Source organism: Agelaius tricolor, unplaced genomic scaffold, assembly GCF_023055355.1.
Source record: "Agelaius tricolor isolate 1412-34295 unplaced genomic scaffold, bAgeTri1.0.p SCAF_25, whole genome shotgun sequence".
NCBI classification, from domain to species: domain Eukaryota; kingdom Metazoa; phylum Chordata; class Aves; order Passeriformes; family Icteridae; genus Agelaius; species Agelaius tricolor.
This window is the reverse complement of record NW_027269285.1, coordinates 9,429,223-9,441,604: the sequence shown is the minus strand read 5'-3', so window position 1 is coordinate 9,441,604 and position 12,382 is coordinate 9,429,223. Positions and strand designations below refer to the sequence as shown.

General features: G+C 45.7%; 1 protein-coding gene across 6 annotated transcripts in view; it reads right to left on the bottom strand.

Annotated features, from left to right (window-relative positions):
* Positions 1 to 12,382, bottom strand: part of AUTS2 (activator of transcription and developmental regulator AUTS2) — an 805,512-nt gene that overhangs the window by 570,656 nt on the left and 222,474 nt on the right. The window lies entirely within an intron of this gene.

Here is a 12,382-nt window from a genome sequence, read left to right as displayed (position 1 = left end):
GCTAATTTCACCAGGCAAGCACTAACAAGAGCAGCTATGCAGGCTGTGCTTTCTCCAGGGCAAAGAAGGAAGGACATTAACTTCAATTTCCTTTTTTCCAAGCAAAATGCATTATATTACAAAATCCACTGTGAGGTTTATTAAAAAAAAAAACCTCGAAACAAACAACAAAACAAAACCCCAAATTTCCTACACACCCATGTTTTTAAAGAGTCTTTTAAAAAACCGACTTTCATTGCATCTCCACTTGTGATTCAATTTGCTGTCAAAGGTCATGAGCTAAAATATACAGTTTACGCTAAAAGCAGGAAGCGGGGTAAGTAATTGAATAACATCAGGAAATGGAAGAATACTGCCATTTTCCTAATGGATATAGTACAAGGTTTATTCTCTCCAAATTTAATTCTAGGAGCTCCTGTAGTAAGAGCTTTATTTTTCTTCAGCTTGAATTTTAGCCTACAAGGTTTAAAGCAAAATCCTCGTGCAATCAAAAGAACAAAATACCACAGCAGCTTTATTTTCTAAGAGACAAAGATGATCATTTCTGCAGGAAAGAGAAACCCCCCATCAACAGTGTCTGAAAACAGAGCTGGCATAGCAGGTTGGCTGCTTAATATACATGGGCTGGAAATAATTCTACTAAATCAGAGTCCTGAATTATTCATGAAAAACAGATTTTCATGATTTAAATTAGAAAGACTTAAAATTACAAGCCTTGCATTGCTATTGATAGGTAAGATCTCTTTCCCCCTAAGCGATGTTACAGTCTCATACAGCTCCACTCCTGGAAATGCTTTATGATCACTCTAAAACAGTACAAAAATCTCCTGACACTCACTCTTTCTGGAAACAACACACCCTCTGGTACATGATTTAGACCAGTAATAGCCTACCAGTAATGATTATATCAAAATATATCATTATGATAATGAATAAAGTTTGAAGGGATCGTTTTCAGTATTTATTGCATATTAAAGCACAGGTTCATTTAAAACATTGGAAGCACAAGCCTCAGTACTGCAAATAAACTCTTTCCATCATGAAAAACACTGCACCTCTTACAGGAAGCATCAGACCACAAATCTGACTTCAGATCTTTGCAAAGCATTTTGTAATGATCCACAATGCAGCCTCCCTCCCTGCACTGTTACTGATTTATAAGGACAATGCCATTAATAAGCTGAAGGCTTGCACTGCTCCCTGGGAGCTGCCAGGAATTCCACACAAACCCCGTCAGCTGCGGTGGCTCCAGCGCTTTGCATTAGGAATTATTAATATTCATTCATCACACAGGTACAACCTTTCATCTGCACATCTCCAAACTCTGTGCAAATTCTCCAATTAAACCTATCTGCCTTGATTAGGGGTTGGTAGACAAGTTGTTCCTGATGAAACAGCCCTTCCATGCAGGATGAGCTGGGGGCTGTGGGGCAGGTCCGTGCAGCTCCAGCCCGGCACCGCGGCCGTGCCCTGCAGGGGCCGTGTCTGGACACTGACTGAGCTCTGGCAGTTCATGCAGAGCCTGCTCCAGGCTTTGCTACACTCTAAGAGTACTTTTGGAAATCCTCAGCCTGAGCTACAGCTCAAATGTTAATGCCAGCAGCACCTGAACTGAATTGAGTAAGGGCAGCTCGGGCTGGGCCAGAGTCCAGAGCAGGAGCAGGGGAGCAGCTGGGATAACCCAGCATCCAAAGGACTCCTTAGGAACAGCTTCTGTGGGCTAAGGCACAATCCCTGCTCCTGAATCTTTTACTTTGGCACAGGAGATATGGAAACTCACTCCTTTTCCAGTTAGCAGGATCAGTCCTCAGCACATCATTCTGTATCATCAGAAGTGAAGACAACCAGTATCAAATCTTGCAAACTGAGAGCATCGTGCCACCCAAATATAGCTTTTATTTGACAACACAACACTAAGTCATCAGTATCCTGTCATTTCCTTCTTCAGAACCAAAGCACAGAGCACTTGTCTGGATATTAATTTATTTTCTTAAACATAGGAGCTATTTTCCTTCACCTAGCAAACCCTATTGAGCAGGTTATATAATTAACATCAAAGCAATTTGAATGCTGCTTGACTTGCTAAGAGGTGGTAAACAAGCAGGAAGCAATAAGGTGCTTTACAAGAAAAGAACATGTGTTGGGGGGAGGGGAGACAATAAAACATTAGACAGATTGATTAGTGATTTTAACAGAATTTCCATTTTTATTAACTCTCTGTATGCTTTGAGTACTCAAGTCTTATTTCATTTATAAAATTAGAAGATTTTTTTGTTCAACTAGATCAGACAAAAACTTGTTCAGAAGGAAATGATGAGCACGGTTGGCAAAAATAAAAGTACCACAGAAAAACTTTATATGCCAAATATCTGCTGCTTCCAAGGGCTAGGAGAAAATCCACCTGGCTTTATGACTGAAATATTTTTTATTAACATATTTAGAAAAAGCCAACCTGAAATCACAAGGAAAGGTATCAAACCTCGGCTTCCAGTTCTACACCCATTCTTAGCTTATTATTTTTATTGATTTAAGGACTTGAGCCTGGAAACAAGGTTAGCAGGGCTTAGACTTGACAGCATTTGATGAGCAGCAAACTTGGGGGTTTCTCTCCTGTTTCTCTGGTCATGCAGAAAAGAGTTGCATGAGAGGGAACTTGATTCTTCTTTCTTAAGCCCACAGGTCCATTACAACCATTTGTAACTCCACCACGTGGGAAAGGGCACACAGGACATGGGAACTTTGAGGTCAGTGACTCAGTTTTTGCTGTCAGAGACTGCAATGGCCCATGGCTTTTTATATGACCTAAATCAACTTCTGCCTGCAAACCAATTATGTTCCTGCTTCCTTCTCCAACGATTTCTTGCAGAATCTCAGCAGGCTTTGGGTTGAAGGCTTAACCTCCTGCACTAGTTCACACCTCTGTCACATTTTGTCAAACTTTACCTTCAATAGATCTGAGATGTCTCAGGATGTTCAGCATGGACAGATCTAGAAAGACCAACACTCTGCTCCTGTGTCTTTGTTTTGCTGGATAACAAAGAGCACAGCCTTCTGGTGTCTTCCATGCTAGGAGGAATTGTGATTAAACTGCAATAGCAATTCTTTAATTGAAGAAAGTGGAGATTTGCGTTTTCTTCACAGAGGTGCCTCCATCTCACAGAGCCCAGCAGAGGAGGAAGGCAGACCCAGGGGAGCAGCTATGGCCCCTAACAGGCTCCTGCACCCTCCTGAGTAAGGGAGAACTTTGCTACAAGTTAGGTTTTTTCAAGGAAGTCCACTCACAACAGAGTGACTCATTTCAATAGCTGGTCCAATACAGATGGATAAATCTGAAACTGATTTTACACCGTCTATAAAAAATGGGGAATTAGACAATTAGACACATCAGGAGTAGGGATTTTGTCACAGCCTGTTACAGTGTTGCTGATATTAGAGACAAACTTCCAACAGCACTGGAAACACAAACCCACAGTAACTTCTGCAGTCAATCTTCTATAAAAATGTTTGTATTCTTGTAGCAAATTCAATAAAAATTCTTAAGGGTAATTCTTTCATTTTGGCCCATAGAACCTCACTGTATTTTAATGCTGAGCAGCAAAAATTGTTGCAGGGAAAGGTCAGGAGGAAAGGAGAAGTTTGGTTTATCTGTTTTAGGAGTTGTGGCCTTACACAGTAATGGCCACACTGTGTTCTTCAGCTGGCTCCACCCCTGATCCAAATATCCATTGGAACTATCCAAGAGTACAGCAAGCTTAGAGAAAACAATCACAACAACAATCACCTATGGCACACTTTGCTAGTAACAGAGAAGGCCTTCCTAGTGCACAGAGCTCATATACTGTTGAGAAACCATTACACATAGGAAATGTGGGACTTAGATTTAAAAGTTTATTCCAATTTAGTGGGTTTGGGCACAAATTAAGATGTTTTGATTTTATAAAATCGCAGCATTACAACTTTTGAAACTCCACAAAGCAGAGAACAACTTTCTCCAGGCTGAGGAAATTATCAATAATTTAAAGTTTAGAAGTGCATCCTGTTTCCCCCACCAATGCCATGCCACCTCTGGGGACACAGGCTGGGACTGGCCAGAGCCAGCCAGGCTAAATACAGGGAAAGTTCCAAAACTCCCCATGGCCCCCAAAGCCCTGCAAACCATGAGAGCAACTGTGTGAGCTCCGTGCTGGAATTTCACAGGGATTTACTGCACACTGCCACCTCCCTGCCCTCGGCTCCCCACTTGTGATAAATCCCAGCCCCAGGGCAGCTGCTCAGCCCCAGGGCAGTCACAGCCTCCCTCCACATCCAAGGGACTGGACTGGAGCAGCTCTAAAAGCAGGAGTGCTGCCTTTAGGCTACCCAGAGACAGAAAACCAGAAAACTTGGGAAGGCCAGCCAGGGAGGCTTTTGCACCCCCTTGGGAAAGGAACAGCTCCTCTCACTGCTCTTCACTGACACCTTCAAAGTGTCCTTGGACATTCCTCAAAGCCATGGCCCAGGTCTGTGCCCCTGAATCCATGGAGTCACAGCACTCAGGAGCTGGACTAAGGCTACAAAAGCCTAAGCAGGAGTTTAAGCATCCATGGGAGGCTGAAATGCTCCTGAGGCTGCTCCCAGCACCCACAGTGGGGCACCCCAGCCTCTCTGTGCCCCTGCAGCACAGCAATGCTGCAAACCCAGCCTGTGCTGCTGGGAGCCACAGCCAAATCCAACACTCCCATGCCTCCTGCCCTGCTGAAAACTGAGTTTGCAGAGGAAAAAACAAGAATCCACTAACATAAGCACAGAAGTACATCCTCACATTCGAGTTACAATTAATCTGCAGGCAAACCCATAGGTTCAAAGTCTTGGCCTACATTTATTTCTAGAGTACAAAAAAATATTTTAAAAAGTTCTGGATGACTTCCTTTTTAAATTAAAAATGGTCACTTTATTATACTGTCTTATAATACTTAAACTAGCATTTAATTTATCTCCAGGCAGACTCAGTCAAAATTAATTTTTTGTTTAATTCCTTACTGGTAACATGCATGGAAACTTTTAAGACAGCAATTGATTGCATTGAGCATTTAAAATATGGTTCACTTCCTGGCACATTTAACAATCATTTAAGTTTTCAATTAAAGCAGGGTGCCAACATTAAAAGAAAAAAGATAATCCTGAGAGACAATAGCTGCTCTGTGCACAAGAAACTATTTTTTTTAACTAAAATTCTCAAGATGTCTAATTGATTAATATAATTAGGTTAGCCCAAAAGTGGCTGTTTCTAATCTCCTTTTTTCAGTTGGAATTTGCTGGGAGTTTGTGGGAGGTCCATACAGGGGCCCTTCCTCTGCCACAGCATTGCCTGGTCAGGTAACAGCATGGTGACATCTCTGCAACTCTATCTCAGAGCAAACTGGAGCCAAAAGACAAAGTGAAATGCAGCAGGGCAGAGCAGAGAGAGTGGCAATATTTGCATTAGAAATAAAAACATGCCAACATTGCTCATTTTCTTGCAAGCCTGATCACACTCAACACAACAGCGACGGCAGGCACAAGCACACAAGGCACAGAAACCCTTCCTGTGCCTCAGCCCAGGGGTGATCAGCTCACACCATCAGCCTGAGAGAAATGGGGGGATCTTAATATCCCACTGCCTCTTCCTGTGTCCAGATGTGACCTGAGTTCCTCCACGCTCCTCCTTGGCTGCACAAGCTCCACCAGCCAGAAGCATCACAGCAATCACAGTCCCCATGTCAGCTGCTCATGGCCTTTCTGAGTCCTGGTTAAGGGACAGACCACACTGCCCAGCAGCTGATATTCACCCAGAGTGGCCAAACCAGCCTCTAACCAGGTTTTAAGCTTGTATTGTTCTGGGTCTGCACCTGGGGCCTCTGTGCCTGCACTGGTGCTGAAGCTGCTCACACACAGCAGGCTCTGAGCTGGGCAGTGCACAGAGAGAGCAGCACACACACAGGATCAAACCATCACACCAAATACATGCTTCTGAGGCTGAGACACAGGCATCTGCTACTTCAGCATTAATAAACACTAGCTGGGTAGAGCTCCTGTTACCTTTGGGCACATACACTCATTCACAGCACAGGGGCATGACAAAAACCAGGCCCTTTTCTTCCACCCTCATCAGCCCTGCAAGGGAAGCTCTCCATGGAGAAGCCATTTTGAGTGCCTGGGACTTCCCAAAATGTATTTTTAAGCCTTCTAGCAGGGATAACATCCTGAGTAATCAATTTGACTCATGATTACTATTTCAAACACAGGCTCATACCCAGATGAAAAAAGCACACTTACATGGCAATATATACAGAACAATAACATTGCCAGATGGTATAATACTGAGCAGAATTAATTTCACACATGATGTTTTCAAGGTGTTAAAATATGTCACAGCTTCTGCTAATAAAACATCTTCCTCTCCACTCCTCCTTTTAAGAAAATGCTCCCTTCCCACCAGCCTGTATTTTACATTATATGTGTTTCCATCCTGATAAGGGCAGCTGATTGCTTGCAAACCTAATTACAGTCAAATGAAAGTCTTTCAGAACCATCATTAGCAATTAGGACCTGCTGGATTTGCAGTGTATCATTTAGAGAGGTATAATTCAATGGCTTATTGAAAAATTGCAGGTGAAACTGGTGATTATGAGGGGGGACGCCTGTGACACATCACAGTGGGCGAGCATTGGGTGGAGTGGCAGCTCCCTGAGCACTGAGCAGTGACTGCAGGGGTTTGTGCTGGCTGAGCACAGCCCTGCCCAGCCCAGAGCAGCGTCCTGGGACCAGCTCTGCACTCCCTGAGCCTGGCTTTGTGTTGCTCTCCTGGAATCCAACGTGCCCATTCAGGAGCTCGGGAAGCCAGGGGGGATGTGCAGCACAGAACAACAGGCACACGAAGCCACACACATCATTTTTCAGTCCTTTCTGCAGAGAACAACAGTCTTTTCTGTGCCCATTGAGCTCAATTATATATTATCAGGGCCCAGAAGTTGTTTGGATGCTTTTGAGCAGCTGGGTGCCTTCACAGATGACGCACTGGATACGGTGGCTGCGGGTTAAGTGCAGCTGGAGATTTCTGTGGCCTCTGATCAGAGGCAAACAGCAGTTGAGAATCACAAAATGCTTGTAATTCAAGCACTGTTTGTCACCCACGGCGCTTTCCAAACGGGAAACGAGAAGGGGACTGAATGGCAGCCCAGCTTTCAGCACATGCTCCCACACAGCCAGGAATCCACACACTGTGCATGTGTGAAAATAAAGTGTGGGTCCCTGCCAAGGGTGGAATTACCAACTGGCCAGCATGAAGCACTCAGCATTTCCACAGCACATGGCAGACTGGATAAACTGAGCTGGACCTTAGCAGAGACAGAGGATATTGGCTGACAGAACCTGCCCCCTCTCTAGGCATCCCCCTCTGTTTGCACACCGTGTGTAACATTCACCCCTCAAAAACCCCACACAGCCCAGCCTACACTTCTGCAAAGCCTCACCTCTTCATTTCTTCCCCACACATCTCTTCCCCCTTTTCTATCCTACAAAGGGTTCTCAAAGCCCAGATCTACCCATCCCCTTTATCACATGAACATCTCCCAGTGTATCACTGCACCCACTCCTGCTGTGATGCAACCTCAAAGCACAGTTACCCAGACATGGCCCTTTCTATTCTTTCAGAGCTGTAATCTGATTTTTTTTCATTGTTTCATGGGTTATTTTCCAAATTAAATGTTGTTTGATATGCTAGATTAATGACCAGTGCTTTGAGTGACATGATACCAACACAGTTTTGTTAAACCAGTGGTCCCTGCAGGTCCTGTTGCTGGTGACACTTGTTGTAGGTGCCTTCAGACTTTTGCAACACTGGCACAGAATCAAACCACGCCGTGTAGGCTGCAGCACAACCAGCAAATCCACTCATTTCAAAGTGTCTGCTCTAGCATCTTGAATCTGAAAAAAACCCTAAACCAAGCAACTTCTTCCTTTACATACAGAATGGGAACATTATCTCCCTTTCCATCAATGTGTGGCCATATCCCTGCTGACCCAATCCTGGCTGGTACTATTCCCAAGGCATGTATGTGACTTTGTCCCACATTTTACCAGTCAGTTCTGATGTTTCCTGTCACTTGATACAAAGCCAGACCTCCAGCAGTGCAAAACCAGCCCAAAAATCCCACATACAGCTTCCAATCCCCTGTGCTGCCCTGCACAAGGTAGTTTCACAGCCCAGGTTCCTTCCTGATCTTCAGAAGTTTTATAGTCACTGAAATCCACCGGCTGCCAGTACAGGAATCCCAAATCCCAGCAGCTGTGTTCAAGGAGGTTCAAGCCTTTATCACTCACTCCGGGTGATGTGTGCTGCAGGCAGGATTTCCAAGGTGTCTGACCTCACACTGCACAAACATATCCCCATTTCATCCCTTGCCCAGAGCTCCAGTAGGGAGTCCAAGAAATGAAACATTTCTGTGGCTGTGTATGGTCCTCGTAGCTGCTGCTGCTCTCCCAGAGCCCACCCACAACTTCATTTTCAATTAGCAGCTCTTCGAAAAGTAGTAATGAAAGCAGTTGCTAAAGAGCACTCAGATGTCATTGAGAGCCTGCAAACCCAAACTGTAAATAGCACATTGTAAATCGCTTGTCAGCACAGCGAGCTCTCGCCGGGATCACAGTGCCGGTGACAATGCGGCCCATCTGCTGCGCTCCCCGCGCCGTGCGGGGCAGCCCGGAGCCCTGGGCAGCGGGGATGGGAGCGGCGGGGCTGGGAGCGGCGGGGCTGGGAGCTGCACCAGCCACCCAGCCACCCTGGGCAACAGGGCTGGGAGCTGCACCAGGCACCCTGGGCAACAGGGCTGGGAGCTGCGGGGCTGGGAGCTGCACCAGGCACCCCGGATGCGGGGCTGGGTACTGCACCAGGCACCCTGGCCCAGGGCTGGGAGCTGCAGCAGGCACCCTGGGCAACAGGGCTGAGACCTGCACCAACTGCCCTGGCTGCAGGGCTGGGAGCTGCGAGGCTGGGAGCTGCAGCAGGCACCCTGGGCAACAGGGCTGAGACCTGCACCAACTGCCCTGGCTGCAGGGCTGGGAGCTGCGAGGCTGGGAGCTGCAGCAGGCACCCTGGGCAACAGGGCTGAGACCTGCACCAACTGCCCTGGCTGCAGGGCTGGGAGCTGCGAGGCTGGGAGCTGCAGCAGGCACCCTGGATGCTGGGAGCTGCAGCAGGCACCCTGGATGCTGGGAGCTGCAGCAGCACCCTGGGCAGCAGGGCTGAAGCTGCAGCAGGCACCCCGGATGCTGGGAGCTGCAGCAGGCACTCTGGGCAGCAGGGCTGAAGCTGCAGCAGGCACCCTGGATGCTGGGAGCTGCAGCAGCACCCTGGGCAGCAGGGCTGAAGCTGCAGCAGGCACCCTGGCCCAGGACAGGCTCAGCCACACGGGTGTTTCCCCCTCTGCAGCGCTGCTTTGCTGCACTGAGGCTCACGAGCACCTCTGCAGCAGGGGACGAGAGTGCTGGCACTGCATCACCACAGAACCACATGGTGCTCTCGAGTGGGGATGGCAGGGGACAATGATGGCTGTCCACATCAGCCACACAAAGGCTCAGCAGTCTCAAATTTAGGATGTGTAGATTGAGGGTGAGACTGCCAAGGGAATCGTGGACTTGATTCTGAGATGGAACAGCTGCAGCACTCCCCTCCCTCCCCTTTAATTGATTCATGTAATGGACCACGAGGTGAAAGCCAGTGGTTTATAACACCTGTAGCTGGGGACTGCCAGAGTCAGCAGGGTATCTTCTGCTGCTGTTCTTGCCATTTTGCCTTTATCTCATTATAATTTACCTCCCAATTCATTTCTCCATCATGAGTTTTCTTCCCTCTATTTATCATCCGCCTCCTATTTATTACCAGTTGTCTCCTTCTCTGCACTCCTGCAGTATCTGGGATTGGGATTTGATATTCTGGAAGCGTTTCTGGACTCAGGTGGTGAAGGCAGAGCCCAGCAGCTGCTGGCTCTTGTGCACACATGAGCCAGCCAAGGCACTCCTTGCCCTACACACACAGGGCTGCTTTAGAAGCATATCCAGAGATGATCCTCTTCTGCAAGAAGATGCAAGGACCTCCCACCAGATGAAGAAAAACAGTGAAGGAAATGGTGGAGGTAGCATGAGTCAGTGTCTTCTGCTCCTTTCAAATCACACACCCACTGAACAAAGAGAAATGATCCTTCCCCCTCATTATCAAAATACTCTCAACACTCCTTCTGCCCTGAAAGCTCATTGTTTCCTGGTATGCCCCACTGTGCTCAGACCTCGAGGAATAAAATCTCATTAAAACCCATTTAAAAATGTTTGCCACCCTTTTACTACTTTAAAAATGTTCACTTTAAGATTTCCAAATGATTTTTACAGAAAGCACATAAAAACATGCCATCACCAATTAACGTAAAGGAAATTAAATTTAAAAAGCTGGAGAAATATTCTGATGAGTCTTATGTTTGCTTAACGCCAACTAAAATTTCCTTGAGGCATTTAATAAGTACATTTATAAAAGCTCACAAAGCAGAGTTCAAAAGTCTTCTTGCTAGTAAAATATGAGCCTTAATTAACCTACAGTTTCACATTTTCTGGATTTCAATAAACCTGTAGGCATTTCAGCAGAGCTGGATAAATACCTGCATGAATACTGCAAGGATTTTCTCTGAAAACTAATTAGCAATGCTTTCAATAGCTGACTTCAACTTAATCTGTTTGACAAGGGAGCTTCAAACCCTAAATCCTGCAGTGAGAGTTACTTCCAGCAGATAACAGATTTCACAGGAAAGCATATCCAACAGGACTGTTAACCACTGGAGAAACTATGAGTGAGCTCTCCAGGTATGAAACGTTTCCCAGCAAGGACAGACTGCAGCCAAGGTCTTATGCCAGCACAGGAATGCAAGTGACAGCTCTGAGATTGCATCCTGCCAATCCAGTTACAGTAACCACAGGTGACAGTCCAGGATTCCCCCAGGGACAGGAGAGGAAGGATAAATTGTTTGTATATCAAATATAAAGCCCTAATATAGCAAGGACACTGTATACATGCAGAAGCCTCCTGAACTTTAGGAGAGGGCACTCCTGCTGTGTCACACACAAAGCACAGTGGCCCCAGCTCTTGGTCACTGCTGTCAGAGAAGGCTGACAAGCAAATCTACTTCCCCTTCAGGAGCCCAGGGATTCAGTGGGATGGACCTGGGTGGGGAAAGCAGCCCAAGGTGTGCAGCCTAGAGTCTCCTGAGGAGGAAGAGTGTAACATGATCAGAAAAAAAACCATGCTCAGAACTTAACAATCTCCTCCTGCTTTTGTGCTCTTCACCGTTTGTCTTGAAAGAGGTCAGAAAATGCTTACCCAAAACTCTTTGTATTTTTATGCATGTCTTTCCAAACTCTGCAGTCTTTTCCATGACATCTTTTTTCCATGTTAAGTGCCAAAGCTGTATGTGTTTGTCAGCACCTAAACTGTTCATAAGACTTGAATGTTCTTATCTGAGAAGCTCTACCCTACCAAATGTATTACATTTATATTGAGCAAGATACTTTCTTTCCTCTCAGTCTTATGCCTTAGGAATTAGGCAGAGTACTCAGATTTATCAGCTCAAAGGAGAAGCATTTTCCATGACATTTGTCAACTCAATACCTTCCAAGCCAATGCATATTCATTCCCAAAACCACAACCTCACAAATCATCTCCATCAGCAGGATGGGCAATTTCCTTCACACATGAAATTCTGGGCAGAAAGGTTCCACCTGGCATTAGGTCCCACTAGGAGAGTTCTCAGAGCACACAATCAGTCTGACAGACCAAAACAGAGCCCACAGAGGTGAACACAGGAAACAGTCAAGTAAACACAGCAACCTTCAATATCTTCTGGTAATGGAATCATTGCATCTGCTATCCTGAAGAATTTTCCCCACCTTCCTTTGAAATACCAAGTAAAATTAAATCAGAAGAAACACCTTTAACAGCTGATAGTGTGGAACAGGCATTTTACAATTTCTTTGCTCTGCTAAAGAACTGTATAATCTCTTACTATATTCCTATATACAGCTTAACATATAGGCTTCAAAATTATCATGAAAACCTATTTCTTCCCAGCTTCTCTAACTCTGCATATCAAAATTGAATACAACTCAGCACACTTGTCATCCTCAATGTTCCTTCCTTCTCCCTGAACTCACAAAATGAGAAGCAGTGAATTCTCACTATTTGCTACAAGTTTCTCTGCAAAGCAAGGTTTGGTCTGCACTAAACAAGGATGAAAACTGATTCCATGAATATCAACCATCCCCATTAAACGTTTAAATTTTGGTTCAAGAGTCATTAATATCACTCAAATACAGGCAAAAGCTG